The following is a 16,059-nucleotide window of genomic DNA, read 5'->3' as shown; positions in this document are numbered from 1 at the left end:
TCAGGGGGGTGCCCCAAGTAATGACTGGTTTTTAGACTTCTCACCAACCTTGACTAACAGGAACTCAGAGCTCAACTGACTTGATTAAATATCTATACTTGGCTGGGCACGGTGGCTCATGCCTGTAATCCCAGCAGTTTGGGAGGCTGAGATGGGCGGATCATCTGCGGTCAGGAGTTTGAGACCAGCCTGGCCAATATGGCAAAACCCCATCTCTACTAAAAATACAAAAAATTAACTGGGCGTGGTGGCAGGCACCTGTAATCCCAACCACTTGGGAGGCTGAGGCAGGGAGAATTGCTTAACGCAGGAGGCGGAGGTTGCGGTGAGCCAAGATCACGCCACTGCACTCCAACCTGGGTGACAGAGCGAGACTCCATCTCAAAAAATTAAAAATAAAAAATCTATACTTAAGCATCTTGGAGCAGCCATACCAAGTACAACTTTCCCCTTCTTCCCACAGGATGGGCTCCTCACCTCTTCCAGGAAGTCCTCCACACTGCTCCCGCAGCCACTCATGTCCATGCTGCTAGTAGAACACTGACCACGTGGCTCTCGCAAGTAGGGTGTGTACAAGGCTCTCCCAGGCTACATTAAGCCCATCCTTGGTCCCCAGTACCTAGCAGCCTGCCCAGCACATAACACATGCTCAGGAAATATTGAAGGCAGGAAAAACAAAGAAGGGAGGGAAGGAAACTTCAGCTGCCCAGGCCCCCACCAAGCTACCTCCTACACATCACCAGACCCAGAACTCCCTCAACCACCCCAACACCTCCATCAGGCCCTGCCCCATATGCCTGTAACACTTGGGGTGCCCACTACCATGCTTGACCCACTTCAAGGCAGTAAAGCACGCCAGTCATAAGCCTGACATCTGGAGCCAGCACATCTGGCTTCAAATCTCAGCTCTTCCACTTATCAGCTGTATGACCTTAGGTAAATTATTTAACCTCTCTGTGCCTCATCTGCAGCAAACTATATAAAACAGCACCTGCTTCTTATGGTGATCACGAGCATCAAATGAGTAGAGCGGTTTTGAAAGGATACATGGTACTTAGTGAATGCTATCTTATTATTGCATTATGATTATCTACTTAAAAACTCATCCCCCCACTAAACCAGGAGTGCCCCAAGGGTAAGAATCATGTCTAGGTTTTTTTTAATATATCCAGTACTTAGCACAACCCCTAGACTGGCTTAGAATAGGCAACAATAAATGACTGCTGGATGAATCAGTAAATGATGCAGATTCTAGGTAAGAGCAGAGAGCTCTGGCAAGCTTGTGGAAGAGAGGGCCTGAGGGCTGTGGGTTGGCTTTAAGACTGCTTGGTAAGGGACAAACAAGTTTGCAGTGGGCTAGGAGAGGTAGGCCTGAATCTCCAGGGGCACTAGGGCCTCACTGGAGGATTCAGAGGACCTAAAGTATCAAGAATTAGATGGTAGGATATTGGAAAGGGACAGAGACAGAAAATAGCTGCATTTCCCTTACTTTCTCCCCCTGTTTGGCATTCATGTCCCTCTCCTCTCCTTTTCTCCTTGTAATTAGCTCTTCCTCTCCTCCCATACTCAGGAAGAGCAAGACAAAGCAAGGCTAACAAAGAAAACTGCCCTGGATCACTACTATTGTATAGGTAGAACACAGACAAAAAAGGGATGTACTCAAATGGCCATCCCTCCTGGTCAGGACTTCTGCCGGCAGGGAAGACATCAACAATTCTGTACACCTGAAATACATGATGCAGGAAGAACCATCACTCGATGGACAGCCTGCCCTCTCGATGCTCATATAGGAAGGCTTTCTTTAGACTTTCTTTTCTATTTCATCAATTCTTCTTCAGTACAAAACAAAAATCATTAACAACTCACTTGTAATTTATAACTTTCCCAATTTCAAAGTTCAACCTTTTTTTTTTTTTTTTTTTTTGAGACAGAGTCTCACTCTGTCACATGCTGGAGTGCAGTGGCATGATGTTGGCTCACTGCAACCCCCGCCCCCCGGGTTCAAGTGATTCTCCTGCCTCAGCCTCCCGAGTAGCTGGGATTGTGGGCACACACCACCACGCCCATCTAATTTTGTTTTTTTAGTAGAGACAGGGTTTCACCATGTTGGCCAGGCTGGTCTCAAACTCCTGACCTCAGGTGATCCACCCGCCTCAGCCTCCCAAAGTGCTAGGATTACAGGCATGAGCCACCGCACCTGGCTCAACTTTTAAACACACTTAAAATACTCTGTCCTAACCAGGGCCTCAGATCTAGAGCACAGAACCCCTCTGCAAAGTCTATCAATGCAGCCAGGAGAGGGTCTGTTGGATTCCAGAGTGACAGTCACCTCAGAGGAGAGTTTCTTCACATTAAAATTAGAAGTCAAAGGCCCCAGTCTGCTCGGGTTTAGGAATCTCATTTCATTCCTGCTGTGCACTGCAGGCTGGTAGGTATGACAAATTGTCTTATCTTTGTCTAACCTTTGTTGGACCCATGCTTGCTTCGGGGTTTAACTTTAATATACGGCTTCAGTTTAATAACAAAGTGCTTCTCTTAAAATGTCAGATTGTAAAATGCTGAGTCATTCACCAAGAAAAGCCTGGTCCTGAGTGGAAATTAGAATTGCTGGGGCACACAGAGCAATACCACATATCTTCAGCCTAAATAGAGGAGACAGAGCTTAAGTTCAGATCAAATTTAGAAGGCAGTGCTGAGCTCCAGTGGGGCTGTTTGCTCTGAAAGACAGGAATGAATCAGATGGAACAATCAGGCAGCAGCTGAAATATTGTCACTCTTGAAAGTAAACACAGTGGCAAAGATGTGACGTTCAACATTTTATGTACTTAACAACTGACTAAACTGTACTAAATGAGACCAAAATATGAAGAGAACCAAGCAAATAGTGTTCCAGATGTAAGAAGTGATACAATCTACAAAGTTCTGTTAGTTTTGCTTTATACCTATATTTGTCTTTATATTTATATATGAATTAAATTCCACAGTAATAATTATTTCAGGCCAGGCACAGTGGCTCATGCCTATAATCCTAGCACTTTAGGAGGCCAAGGTGGGTGGATCACTTCAGCTCAGGAGTTTGAGACCAGCCTGGGCAGCATGATGAAACCCTGTCTCTAAAAAAAACACAAAAAAAAAAAAAATTAGCCAAGTGTGGGCCTGGCTGTCCCAGCTACTTGGGGGGCTGAGGTAAGAGGATCGCTTGAGCACAGGAGGTCGAGGCTACAGTGAGCTGCGATTGCACCACTGCACTCCAGCCTGGATGACAAAGTGAGACCCTGTCTCAAAACAAATAAATAAATAAAATAAAAATAAATAATTATTTCAGGCTGAATTATTAAACAATCCTAAAATCAGAGGGCAGAATATGATGAGAAACAGGATATCTAGAAAGTATCTCTCCACTAAATGCTTTACTAAAGTAAAAGTAGTACCTTTATGGTAGAGAAATCTGGCAGTCCCCGCCTTAAACAGGAAGTCAAAGTTATCATCAATAATAAAACAAATAGATGATGTGCTCCTTAATATGATGCTCTGGGAAAGATACAACATCACTTCTGTGACATTCTTGCCAAAAATGTATGACCTGGATTTAGATCTCAAAGAAACACCACATAAACTCAAATTAAGGACATTCTAGATGATAACTGGGCAGTATTTTTCAAAAATGTCAAGGTAATATGAGACAAAGAAAAATTAAAGAACTATCCCAGATTATAGGAGACTAAAGGGACATAAGAGCTAAAGGCAACGTGTGGCCCTAGGCTGGATCCTGGACCGAGAAAAGGGCAATATTGGGAAAACTGGCAAAACTCGAATTAGGGCTACAGATTATATCATAGTATCTTATCAATGTTAATTTCCTGATTTTGATCATTACACTCTAAGTTATATAAGATGGTAACATTTGGGGGAATCTGGGTTAAAGAGTGTATGGAAATTCTTTGTACTATTTTTGCAACTTTTTTTAAAAAACTGAAATTAATTCAAAATGAAAAGTTAAAAATAAATAAAGCTTTAAGTGAATTAGAGGATCTCAATTTAGCAGTTATAAGGATGAGGGGAGAGGACTCTTCTTCTGCAAAGCCCTTACTCCCCAGTCTCTGATAAAAAGAATTTTGGTAACTGGGAGACATAATAGAACTATCACAAATGTATGAATCTAGCTATATAAATAAAGAAGCATACGTCACAGTTCTTTTTTTTCCCCTGTAATTGTGTAAAATCTGCAAATTTTTCAAGATAGACAGCTACAAGCTTTAGAGCTACAAGAGCTGGTATAAAGTAAGGTGGAGTGCTGTTTCCCACCCGGTAAGACAGGGCCAACACCGTCACTGGGAAGCCAGGAGACTTTGGCTGAGTTTCTCTTGGCTCCGTCTCTTCCTCCATGAAATGGATTCATCTTAATGCCTGCGATAAGAGGTGTGAAAGGGCAGTGCAAAAAGCATCACTGTCCTCCTACTGCACAGTAGCACATGGCAATGCTGCCATCGTTCTGAGGAGCATGTTGGGTACTGTGCCACAGCTTGCCTGGTTGGAGGGGACAGTGGGCTAAGTAACCAGTCTCTGGGACAGCCGTGTGTAAGGTCTCTAACCTCAGTCTCCATCCCTCACCCTATGGTTTCCTCATCCCACTGAGCAAGGCCTGGGATGGGCAAGAGTCCACTGCAAGGGACCAGACAAGCCCCACAGCCCATTATTTGGGACTTCGAGCTGCCAGCTCCCTGCAGCCTCCCCAGTTCACTTCCACATTCTCATCAGCATGCTCCTCGCTGTCAGGCTGCTTTACTAGAGGCACGATTTACATTACACATCAACAACCTAGTGCCACAGGCAGCAAAGGCAGAGACTCATGATAGGCAGTGCCTGGGTCTGGCAGATGATGAGATGGGTGAGCTTGGGCCCCTCAGGACTCTTTTGCATGGAGAGTCGGTAGGAGCCTGCTGGTGTGCCCGTTCCATCCCACGCCTCAACCATAGGGAAATCTCATTCATTCCCCAACCACTCTACTCACCCTGCTGCCACCAGCTCCTTCTTGACCCACTAGGGCACAAAAAAAAATTGCTTTTTGCTCTTGAGGAAGATGCAAAAGCCTATAGTTCCTGCAGGCCCCACATTCCCTCGCTCACAGGGCAGGGGCTAGACAGGCAGCATTTGTTAGTGTCTCCCATCAAAGTCACTTTCTGACCTGGCTGTTCATCTCTAACCTGCCTGTTCCTGTCTGCCAGTCTGTCCTCCAAGGGCAAATGGAGAGCAGCAAGGCTGCCTTTCAGCCCTCTGGGTGCTGCTTTCCCTCTCCTAAACATCTAAGAAGACAAGTGTTCATTGAGCCCCTCTTCTCTGTCAAACCAGCAATAACTCTGTCAAAGAAACCTGCAAAAGGGGCCCACATGCCTGTAATCTCAGCACTTTGGGAAGCCAAGGCAGGTGGATCACTTGAAGTCAGGAGTTCGAGACCAGCCTGGCCAACATAGTAAAACCCCATCTCTACTAAAAATACAAAAATTATCCAGGCATGGTGGCATGCACTTATAGTCCCAGCTACTTTGGAGGCTGAGGCAGGAGAATCGCTTGAACCTGGGAGGTGGAGGTTGCAGTGAGCCGAGATGGCACCACTGCACTCCAGCCATCAGAGTGAGACTCCATCTCAAAAAAAAAGAAAAGAAAAGAAAAGAAACCTGCAAAAGGTTTCAAAGTTCAACAAATAGGAATGCAAGTTCTGGTCCTAGAGCCTGCTTGCTGTGCATTCCTGGGTGAGTCATTACTCTTTCTGATTTCAATTACCTAACCGGTACCATACAGAAAATCATGTGTACCTTGCAGGGTTGTTCTGTGGCTCAAATGAGATGATATCTATAAATCACTTAGTGCCACGTACAGCACACACTGGATATTCAATAAATGCTTAGTTCCAACCTCCTCGATAATAGAATGATTGCTTATTGAGCATACTAGTCTCTGATGTGGGCACCTTACCTACATCATCTTATTTAATCTCACAGTAAACCTATAAGGCAGCAATCTTCATCCCTTTACATGTGAGGAGACTAAGGCTTAGGGAGGTCAGGTAACTTTTGCTCAAGGTCATACAGCCAGGAAATAGCAGAGCAGGACTCAAATCTTCTGATCCCAAACACCAGACTTTCTGGTCTTCACAGCACAGCCTCCCTCCTGCCTTGGCAGACCTTAGAACTGGGCTGACATCGACAAATGGGGCAACTGGAAGGCACCGGCCCTGGCACCAGAAGCAGTGCTGGAAGGAAACCCAGTCTGGGAGCCACAGGAGCAAATCCAGTCGTGGGAGGGAAGGGGCACCGCGGCTCAGGGTGCAACCACACAAATGGGTGGAGTCCCACACCAGTGTGGCTGGGGAGTGTGAGTGTGAATATCAGTTGTCCACTTGACTGGACTGAGAGAGGCCGAGGTGGCTGGTGAAGCATTGTTTCTGGGTGTGTCTGTGGGGGTGTTTTCAGATGATGTGAACTTGGGAGTTAGTGGACTGGGAGAGAGACCCACCCTCAAGGGGGAGGACACCATCCAGTCGGCTGCCAGCCTGGCCAGAGCAAAGCAGGCAGAGGAGGGGGGCATATTCACCTTACTGAGTTTCCTCTCCGCCCCCCCAGCCCCTCCCTCTCTCCTTTCCCACACGGGATGCTTTGCTTTCTCTCCTCCTGCCCTTGGAATCAGACACCAGTCCTTTGGCCTCTGACTCTGGGACTTGCACCATCAGCCTGCCGGGGGCTCTCAGGTCTTCAGCCTCAGACTTGGGGCTGCGCTGTGGGCTCACCTGCCTGCTCATTCCTGGTTTTGAGATTTCAGATTTGGACTGAGCCAAGTTACCAACTTTTCTCATTCCCCATCTTGCAGAAGGCCTGTCATGGGACCCTTGGAGAACCCTAATACAAAGAGGGTGGGGAGAAAGGCAGGGGGTCCATGTGGAAAGGGGAGAGTCCACCTGAGCACAGCTGAGGATCCTGGGTCAGGTGACACCCAGCCCTGCAGGTGGTCAGTATCAGGGAGGTGTTGCTGTTCAAAGGTAGTTCCAGGACCAGCAGCACCACCTGGTCGCTGATTAGAAATGCAGAATCTCAGGCCCTCCCAGACCTCCTGGTTCAGAATCTGATGTTTAACAACAGCCACGGGTATTTCTTATGCACATTAAAGTTTGAGAAGCAATAGGTCAGAAGGCAACTGGTCCCCTGCCATGAATTTGGGGAAAGCAGAGAGCAGTGGTTCTTAACCTTAGCTGGACTTGTTATTCAGATACTTGTCCAGATTACAGTGACAATAACAAAATCTGGCCCACGGGGTTGCTTGTGAAGATCAGTGGTCCGGCACCCATGAACACCCTTGCAAACTAAAACGTGCTCTAACAGTGGTACCTACTCTTTTTGCTTTTCCTGTCATATTTCCTCTGCTGCTTCAAAACCAAAGGAAGTGAGGCCTCATTTCTTCAGGTTTTGTTATTTAGTTTAACCCTATTTCATCCCACAAAGTCCGCAGAAGGCACAGAGGAGAAAATCACCCCCTGGACCTGCCTTACTTCTGCTGAGTCCCTGCCTACTGCAGTTCTTCTCACCTCCTCCTCCACCCACCATGGTACGTGACACACTGCAGGAAGAGGAGAAAACGCCAACAGGTCTGATCTCCCAGGTGTAGAGATTTACAAAGCAGTCTGCACTTTTAACTAAAAGTCTTGTCCAGGATACGCACAGACATTTATCATGTGGGCAGGGCCTAGCGCTGTGGTTGGATCTCAACATGGAGTCTCTTCTTTGATGTCAGATCAGGATGGGCCAACTGCAAACTGAGACAGGAGGGTCTGCTGGAAAAAACAGGGACCTGGAGAAGACCTGTGTTTAAGCCTTAACCCCAGCTCTGCCTCTAACTTACCTTATATGATTCGATGGATTACTTAATCACTCTTTCTATGGTCCCACCTCTCCTGCTGCTGTCAAACCTCATATCTCTATTAACCATTGGAATTTTGTTAGAAAGTGATGAATAGTCCATGCAAAGGCATGTAATAAAGAATGTCTTATATTTATAGAAATTTGATCATATTTAAAGCACTTGATAAGATGATAAACAAAGAAAATATTATCCCCATTTTACTAATTTAAAAACTGATATTTGGGTTGATTTGTAAAATTGCCCAAAGTCTTGAAGTTTTACATGAAAGGCAGTGTCAAGAACAAAATCTGAACTTCTGACCCCTAGGCCAGTGCTCTCCCTACATTGCTAACTTCAGCGGAATGCCATTGCATGTATCTATGAAAAACCTATTTCCATTTCTACCTGCATAGAAAAAAGTAACGGTGGCAGAAGGGCCACGTCCACTTTGATTGGTCCTGCTTTGGAACTGAAGGAAGACTTTGGTTTCCAAATAATGTCTCTGCTAGAAAGAAAGTTTGCAAAATGGGGATCTCTCATTAAAGAGTCTTTCTGATTAGAGAGGAGTGGGAACAAGGCCAAGGAAAATGTAATGGGAGTCAGCTGGAGATGCAGGTGTGCGGTCTTATAAATTACTCAACAGTTCTTCACGAGAGCCCCCCAAGACCGCACAGCACAATGGGAAGATGAGTGCTCCACTCTGCCCAAGGAACACATGGCCAGGAACTCCTGCTCCCCTTAGGATTGGGTCTAGGGGGTTTGATTCCAAAAGCCAAGAGTGGCAGGGACTTACCAAGTTCACGATAAGCCCCTTTCTCTGACAACTGCCAGTAGTCATGCTTGTACCGTCTCATACACAGACAGACATCCATATCGACTGGACTAGAGTGGTCACGTGACCCAAGCCCATCCAATTCTCTCTCTCCCTGGGAGTCTGAAATTAGAACTTAGAGGCATCTAGTTAATCTGAGCTGGTTACTTGGATAAACAAGAAGAAAACTCAGGAGCTATGGGGCATCCATTTTACACCACGCATGTGAGGAGCAAAGTCACATGTATACCCTGTACAGGAATTTGTTTGCAATTAATGTTTCTTTTACATGGATGCAGAGGAAAAGAATGAACAAGGACTATGGGCTCCTAACAGCTTCAGAGCTCCCAGTCTCACCTCTTAAAAGGCCCAATCGTCCTGGGATCTTGTAAGATATCCCAGTATCACAATGTACTCCTTCCCCTTCCCACATCCCCCTACCCCACAACTGGCTGTAGTTGGTTTCTATTATTAACAGCCAAAGAACCTTGAATGAGACCCTAGGTAAAAGAAATTACCCACCATCTGATGACTGCTTGGCATGGGTACGAGCTACCAAAAAAGGTCTCACTCACCCTGCCTCCTCCAAAGGTGCAGGCAGCAATGAGATTTAGAAAAGCATTGGAAGGCAAACTTGGAGCCCATGGACACTTCATAAGTGGTTTAAGGCAAACAGAACATGATGAATAAGTAAACTGAACTCATTCCCAGACCTAATTTTTTTAAGTAAAATAAAATCAGGTCCACTTAGAGTTTAAAACGGCATTTGGCTAGAAGTTCCTGACAAAGTATCTCCAAACTTCTCCCTAAATTATTTATTATACAGAAAAATGACAAAAACTCACAACAGTAATGAAAATGAAGACTAACAACCTGTTACCAGAATCTAGAAGGAATTCCTACTAACTAAATAAAGCTGCTAAAGCCGAGCTGCATTGAGACAAACAGTCCATGCTTCGCCTTAGAAAACAGAACAGCACAATCGTCTCGAAAGATGACAGACATTTTCTTTCTCTCCTACTGTCTACCCCCAGTTCAGAGACCGAGGACCAAGCCAAATGAAAACCTGGCTCTCTATTATGACTGCTACTCTTTGGAGGAGCCAGAGAACTATTCCCTCTCCCTCTATCTACATCCATTCATAGAATGCAATTACTGGGAAACCACAGAGCAGGAAGGGGAAGAGGATTAGCAATGGCACGTCATGTTTTGGAAGGCATTTTTTCCACACAGCATGCCTTACAGGAAGCACAAAGGTAGTTTGTGCTGGAGAGTAAGATTTTCACATCCCCCATCAGTTCTGGTTGTTAGAGAAGAGGCAGAAGAGGTAGGGGGAGATCCCACACCAGTTCAGCAGGGCTGCACAAGATGAATGCCCTTCAATTCTGGGGAGCTGTGCACAACTGCCCTTCAGCTACAGACCTAGGAATAGGGCAGTGAGCAAAGCCAAGGATAATCCACACAGTCTACACTTCCTTTTTTAGCAAGCAAGCACCAAGGCTCCATGGAGCTCTACTTGCTTAAAAGTAAACAATGTGCCAGGCGGGAAGAGGGGATATAGGGGAGGGAACCCTCATGAGGCCTATGGAAAAACAGCATTCACCATAAGAGAATAAGGGAAACAGAGCATCACCCAGAAGACTAAGAAAAAGAGCACAGTTAACTTACTATAGAAACCAGAAGAAAATGTTTTAAAATTGGCATTTATAATATAAAAACATAATATGGCCGTATGAAATTGAAACTGAAAACCATATATATATATACGCGTATATATATACACATATATACGCGTATATATATACACATATATATGCATATATATACACATATATACGTATATATCTGAAAACCATATATATACACATGTATATATACGTGTATATATACACGTGTATATACATACGTATATATACGTGTGTATATACACGTATATATGTGTGTATATATACGTGTATATATATGGTTTTCAGATATATATACACACATATATATATACACATATATACACACGTATATATACGTATATATACACACATATGTATATATATACACATATATACGTATATATATACACATATATATGTATATATACACATATATACATATATATATATACACACACATATATATATACACACACACACAAATACATATAGATATATAGATATAGAAAACAAGCTGAGTTAAACTGATATCAGGATAAGCTTCAAAGACTGGCATGTGAGATGACATTTTAGGTTCTTACAAAAGTGTGATGGGGGGCCGGCTCCCTTGTTTATGTTAGACCTAGTTGTGATTCTTTTAAAATAAACAGTGAAGCAAAACTTTTAGGATATCAAGAGAAAGCAGTTAGCTAAAAGAGTGGAGTTTTAAAAAATATGTCATCCAAAACAATATTAAACAATATTCAGATATGATCCACTCAGACTTCAGCCCCTTACTACTTGTAAGTGTTCTTCCCTCTGCAAAAGTCTGAGCAAATCAGACCAGCACACACCCACTGGAGAATAATGGTATTCTAAAGCTGCTTCTTTTTTTTGGCAGAAATGATGGGACTGTTAAAATTCAGTAATGATTTTATTACCTCATTTGAGATCGTTTCATTGTCCAAGTTATTCTCTTTTTTCAGTAGCTACAGCAAATTGGTTAAGAAAGCAAAATCCAGTAGTTCCCATACAAATATTGCAAGAATTTTGTTAAAATATTTTAGGGTACATGGTGATTTCAGAATACGTATTATTAGAGTACCTTTAGCTGCTGTACAAATACATCCAATGTTTGTATCTTGGCTGAAGTACAATAAAAGCTTATCCGTCACTTACAAAAGAGCTCAAGGCCAATGTTCCCGGTTGGCAAGAGCAGCTGTCCACCCTGAGCACCCAGGCTAACAAAGGTTCTGCCACCTTCACCATGAGGCCCCAAGGTTGTCACTGTCCTCTCATGGCACTCAGCTGGAAGGGGGGAAAGAGAACAGATGACAACTCATTAAAGGCTCTTATGGGGAAGTCCTATATGTCACACACATCACCTCCATTCACATTCTACTAACTAGAATACAGTCGCAGGGTAAATATTAGAGGCTTCAGGCTTATGAAAGAGAATTTGGCCAATGGACTCCAAGAAAAGATATAAAGGAAACTGGTTGTAATAAGAGAAAGATATTCCCAAGAAAATTAAATTATTAAACAATAATTAAAATTCATATAGGAAGCAGTAAATGAGTGGAATGGACATGGCAGAAAACTAAGGAAGTGTTATAGATGGCAAACTGGAGGAACACTTTCAGAATGCCAAGAAAGAGAACCAAGAATTAAAACTATTTCCTTAATTCTAAGATGTCTGCACTGCCACATCATCACTTCTGAAATCAGGCCAAGTCTTGCAATCACTGGCATCTTAAAATCACCCTGGGCCAGCGAGTTGCCATGGTGAGGTCATCAAGACCTGGCCATGGGTGAACTTGGTCTCAGCTGTTCATGTTGTTAGCACTTTAATTGAGTTGTATACATTGTTGCAATTACATGTGAGTTTAATTGCCATTTAAAATGTCTTTTAAAAGATTACACTATGGTTTGGCATTGAAACAAGAAGTTATTATATATGCAGAAAGGCGTGGAATTCAAGCAGCAGGATGTAATTTGATATTACTGAAGCAAATGTCTATTATTGGACCAACCACTGCAATTCTTTTCATTTTTTTTAAAGAAAAACTAAGTGCTTGACAGGACCCAAGAAAAGAAGGTATCTTTAAGTAGAAGCTGTGTTATGTTTTGTAACTGAGACTCATGCAAAAAGAATTGCCTGTCACATGCCAAACAATGCAACCAAAGGCAGGAGCAACTGCCAAGTCCCTCAAAATAGATGAAGTCTATCAAAATAAGAGAGAGAATGGTGTGAGCAACTTACCAATTTCACAGGACTGTAATCATGGCATTATGTCACAGTTTAATTGGCAGCATTTTTTCTTCCTTAGTTGTACATATAATAATAGTGCTTCTTACAACAAATACTAGCTTAGATTCAATAAAATACAGTACTTTAAAAAGAAGACGATAGCTGTGGAAGACCAGGAATAGAGATTGAGCCTAAGAGTTATGTTTCTGCAGAAGAATCTAGAACAATCAAAAGAGAAACAATAATTAAAGATATAATTAAAGAAAACTTTCCAAAAACGTACAGAAAGGGGAAACAGAGGAATGGACTCAGTTCACCAGGTTCCAGGTAAAAGTAACCAAGAGACACTCAAATCCAGAAATATCCTGACAAGTTTTTAAATTACAAGCAAATTTTTAAGTGTTTTCTATGTACATTCAGACCAAAAGAAAAAGGAAGGAAGAAAGGAAAGAAGGGGAAGGGGAAGGGGAAGGGAAGGGAGGGAGGGAGGGAGGGAGGGATGAAAATTGTGCTGACCGTTTTGTCTCTACTACAATGGAGCAGTAGCTTACAGAGTTTTGATATGGAAAACACTTAGATGAAAATTTTACTCACAAATAAGTTTTAGTTTTTGAAGACAGACAATCAAAAGAGCTCAGAATGTCTGCCACTCACATATTCTTTAAATCACTTTAAAATATATTTCAACTGCCCAAGTGATGACTTAAAATTACTCAAGAATGGAAAAAACAGTGTCAAAGGACTAGCAGTGAGTGTTGAAGCCAATTACACACAGAGAGTTGGTCTAAAATAATTGTTTAACTATGGTTACAAGACAGAATATGTGTCAAAAATACCCTAGAACCAAGAGACATACAATATCAAAAAATAATGCATGAATAATCTGATCCCAAGTCCACAAACTAATAAACTTTCAAATAGGAAAGGAGAACAGAGGGAAATAAAAGTGTACAGAATTCATCCTACACAGTTGCAAGCTTAAAAATACCATTTTATTCTTGACTTTAACAACCAGAGAAATATTGATTGGTGCTCACATCCATTTTTAGAAACTCATTACGTAGGAGAGTAGGGGCCTGTCCTTTAAAAGATAAAAACCTCACTCCTGCCTCAAGGTATTTACAGTTTGAAGATCTCTAACCAACACACAGGATAGGTTTTAATTTGTTACAAGAATAAGCAAATGTCAAAGTCCTTGAAGAATTTAAGGTTTTGTGCAGAACCAGTCCTCAAATGCTGTTTCAATCTTACTGCCCACCAGCATTTTCCATTCCTTCTGGTAAAGCCTCCTAAAACCTGGTATGAAAGGACAGCAGTTCCTGGTCACTGTGGTGCCCTCTGTACCTGACGGCAGGGTCCGCTTAATGTCAGTGGGCGTTGTCACAATCCATGAACCGGATTGTCCTTGTTTAACAGCATCACTGGTGTCACTGAGAATGAGACACACAAATTCGGATTGCAGGGAAGCTCTCACAGTAACCATTACACACACAGCACTGAGACCGGAAATCAGTACACAAATACCAGATATTTTCCTTCCAGAATTTAATTTAATGCTCACAATCACCATCCAAGTAGGCGGTATTTTTCCCATTTTACAGACGAGAAAACTGAAGTTTAGAAAGGCTGTTTTCCAGAATTACAGAGCCAGTCAACAGATGGCAGAGAGTGGTCTCCAAGCCAGGAATTTCTGGCTCCAAAGTTCACTGTACCTTACCACACCATTTTCTTAATTCAAAGAAAGAAGGTACAAGGAACAGAAATGGAGATAATAATTTTATAATTTATTGGGGTACTAGTAAAGATGCTGCCTCTTTTACAAAATGATAATCCAATGAACTGAACTAATCACACTGTACTAGTACCCCATTAACCCTCTCTAAAACATTCACAGAGTGGATACAGGGCTGCTCCAGGGCCAATGAGATTTCTCTCTAAAGTAAATTTCCCAGGGAGTGCTCTGGTCTCTAAGGCTTGATTAGCAAGTACCAATTAATGCGCCTTCAGTCCTCTTTGTGTCTTGAGCACTGAGGGCTAACCCTTCCCTTGCCGACAAAGATGAGATTAAATCATTCTCACCCTAAAGAGTTCAAGTTCTAATGCACTGCTCCCTCCCAGGGCCTTGAATAGAGACCAATCTTTAGGACAAAAGAATGCATCTCTAATAGTGAAATGTCAGACGTCAGCAAAGGAGATATTTTTAAGTCACACATAGACACACACATTTTCCATGTCACACCTTATTGAGACAGTGGTTCCTCATCTGGTGCCGAGGACCGTGGCTCACCTCGGTGTCACCCAACTTAAGGTCTTGCCCCGCCACAAACCATGGGTACAGACCAAACCAGGGCTTGCCATGCCCGGGACACTGGTCCAACCCCGGCGCCCAGGCCTGCAATCCCTGGGAGGCGTGGGCTGCGGCTGCCAGCACCCCGAATCTGCCGCTGCGTCCCCGCGGCTCCCCCTCTCCGGTGTCCGCCTGGCCAGCCCAGGCGCCCGCAGGAGGGACCACGCCCACCCGGGGCCGCCCGCGTCCCCGCCCCCCGGCACGCACCGTGGCTGCCAGAGGGCCGCTGCTGCCACCTCCCGGCCGCGTCTGCCAGAACCGCGCTCAGCCGCCACGCCCCAGAAACCCTCACGGAGGACGCTCGGGTCCGAGTCCACTGGGCCTGGGAGGTGGTGACTGTCCAGGCAGGGGCTTCCTACGGAAAGAATCGTCTTCCTTTCGAGTCACTCACGCCGCGCACCCAGACTGGAGGTGGAGATGAGCGCTTCCAGCACCGACCTCCCCCAGGATTCCAACAGACACGTGCTCCACGCCCCTTCCCAGTCTTGGGGATCCGAAAAAGCCACACAGCCTGGCCCCAGGCACAACGTATAACAACTAGGACCCCCAAATCTGGGCAGGCCGGCTCCATTTGGGCCATCCTGGCTGCCTGAAAGAATGCGAGTTGGAGCAGAGATCTTTGAACTCAGATTCAAATGTCAGACCCACTGAATTAGAATCCTCTGGGCAGAGGCCAGGGAACTATTTTTGCAAAGTTCCCCCAGGTGATCCTAATGGTCAGGCAGGTTGGGGACCCTCCCAGTTACAAAATCTAGACGACCTTTTCAGGTTATCCACACAAGCACATAAACACACACCCCTGGGTCTATGAAAAGGCAACAATATAAGGTTGCGCGCTTGAAATGAGAAAGATTTCATGACAGCTCATCACCTAGCCCCGGAGTTTCTAACCTTGTCTGTTTATCATGCCCTTAATGTTTCAATGCTTTTTTTCACAGTAACCCTAGGCCTAAAGAAATACCTAACTGTTCTGTGTATTAAGTAGCTAGACCCAAGTAAGAAGTATTTCTGTCCTAACAACTTAGTAGCCACTAGAAAAAATAATGCATATAAACTAGAAAAAAAATTTATCTCATTCTTAGCCACAACTTCTCACTAATGGGATGTGTGTGCT

At 43.9% G+C, this 16,059-nt stretch overlaps 1 long non-coding RNA gene across 3 annotated transcripts in view; it reads right to left on the bottom strand.

Moving 5' to 3' along the window:
- LOC112135472 (uncharacterized) overlaps positions 1 to 15,072 on the bottom strand; it is a 52,644-nt gene extending 37,572 nt beyond the window's left edge. For all 3 annotated transcript variants that reach the window (XR_010135551.1, XR_008511384.2, XR_008511385.1), the window contains exons 1-4: positions 14,838 to 15,072; positions 13,943 to 14,028; positions 12,611 to 12,816; positions 11,527 to 11,655 (exon numbers count right to left, since the gene is read on the bottom strand). This is a non-coding gene — a long non-coding RNA (uncharacterized LOC112135472). The remainder of the gene's footprint in view (positions 1 to 11,526; positions 11,656 to 12,610; positions 12,817 to 13,942; positions 14,029 to 14,837) is intronic.
- Between the last annotated feature and the right edge of the window lie 987 nt (positions 15,073 to 16,059).

Source organism: Pongo abelii, chromosome 9 (assembly GCF_028885655.2).
Source record: "Pongo abelii isolate AG06213 chromosome 9, NHGRI_mPonAbe1-v2.0_pri, whole genome shotgun sequence".
In the NCBI taxonomy this organism is placed as follows: Eukaryota; Metazoa; Chordata; class Mammalia; order Primates; family Hominidae; genus Pongo; species Pongo abelii.
The sequence above is the reverse complement of the archived record's forward strand: the minus strand, read 5'-3'. Positions and strand labels throughout refer to the sequence as shown.